The sequence below is a fragment of the Myotis davidii genome, unplaced genomic scaffold (assembly GCF_000327345.1).
Source record: "Myotis davidii unplaced genomic scaffold, ASM32734v1 scaffold27, whole genome shotgun sequence".
Classification (NCBI taxonomy): domain Eukaryota; kingdom Metazoa; phylum Chordata; class Mammalia; order Chiroptera; family Vespertilionidae; genus Myotis; species Myotis davidii.
The window spans coordinates 1589720-1591614 of record NW_006297821.1 but is presented as its reverse complement, the minus strand read 5'-3'; positions in this window follow the sequence as shown (position 1 = coordinate 1591614).

Sequence of the window (1895 nt, the reverse complement as noted above, 5' to 3'; positions counted from 1 at the left end):
TTCCCTATTAAACCTCAGACACATCCAGAGGGCAATCCTAGGCTGGTTTGGAAGGTTACTTTACCTCTCCTTACCCGAAAGCAATGAAGGGTAATAATGGTGGTGGTGGTGGTGGTAATGACAATGAAAAAAGTGAACATTCACAAATGTTCTCCATGAGCTAAGTACTATTTTAGAAGATGTCTTATGTGTATTATCTCACTGAGCCCCAGCTCTTCACAGATGTGTAATTTTGAACCAGCTTTTAACCTCCTTGAGCCTCAGTTTTTCTCATCTGTAAATTGAGGATAATAATCCTACCTACCTCAAATGGTTTTTCTTTAAAAAAAAAAACAACCCACAAATTTAATGAGATATGATTCACACACCATACAATTTACCCTTTCACTGTACAATATAATTACTTTTGGTGTTTCAGAGTTGTGCAACCATCACAGTTTTAGAATATTTTTATCATCCTAAAAGAAACTACCTATTATCACTCTCCATTTTCCCTAGCCCTAGACAACTATTGATTTGCTTTCTATCTCTATAGATTTGGCTCTTCTGTCTATCAAATAGTTTTTTATGAGTATTAAAGCAGACTATATGTAAAAGGGAGTGACAAACAGTAAATAATCAAGGATCTTGGTTATTACTATTGGCAGTCATCTACCTATTATCCTTACACTATAATAACTTTTAAAACTATTTTATAATAACAATAACTGTAAATTTACTGATTCTACTGAATACCAACATTGTGCCAGGCATGCTGGGGATACATCAGAGAAAAAGACAGGAGGGGTGTGTTTGGAACACTTAGTTCAGCCATACTATAAAATAGACCCTCCTGTGATCCCATCTTTAGTTAGGCTATTGCTTTGAGTTCTTTAACAGAGACCAAATGAAAGTGACTTAAATAAAACAGAAGGTTTATTTCTGCTGGGTGATGCTCCACGAGATCATCTAGGGACCCATCTCCTAGCTTGTTGCTTTTCTATCTCCTCGCGGCAAAGATACAGACCAGCGACCCAGCCCATGGGAAGGAGCAAAGAGGAAGAGGAAGGCGAGCAGCTGCCTTTTACAGAGGTGACCAAGAGTATGTGTCATTCCTGGTTGTGTGCCATTGGCCAGAATTTAGTCACGTGGTCACATGTAGCTGCAAGGGAGTCTGAGGATGTGGCTTCTAATAGGGTGGTTGTGTGTCTGACTTAAACTCGGAGGACTTCTGGGACTTTATCCTACAGATACACAGGCACACACACCAAATGTCCCATTTACAAGATTATTCACTGTAGCACTTTTTGAAATGGCAAACGCCTAGAAATAACCCAACTGTTTGTCTACAGGTCACTTGCTAAATATACCATGGTAGAGCCACACAATGGAATACTCCGTAGCTGTAAAAAAAAATAAAAAAAAAATAAAAAAGCTCTTTATGTACTAACTAGAGGTCTGGTGCACGAAATTTGTGCACAGGTAGGGTCCCTAGGCCTGGCCTGCAATCAGGGCCAATTGGGGCTTTCCGGATGCCAGCTGGGGCCTTCCTTCCCTGGCTGCCGCCTGATGGTCAGCACACATCATAGCGAGCAATCGAACTCCTGGTCTCCTGGTCGAACTCCCAAGGGGACACTTTGCATATTAGCCTTTTATATAAATAGATATGATAAGAACTTCTGAACATATTATTTAAAAAAGCAAGGTATAGAACTGTATATATAGTATGCTTTTTTTATTTTGCAAAAGAAAAGGGGTAATGGAAGAGTATATTCATACTAGAGGCCTGGTGCACAAAACTTTGTGTACTTGGGGGGGATTGGAGGGGGGTCTTTAGGCCCAGCCTGTGCCCTCTCACAGTCTGGGACCCCTCAGAGGATGTCCACCTTCTGGCTTAGGCCTGTTCCTTGGGGAAA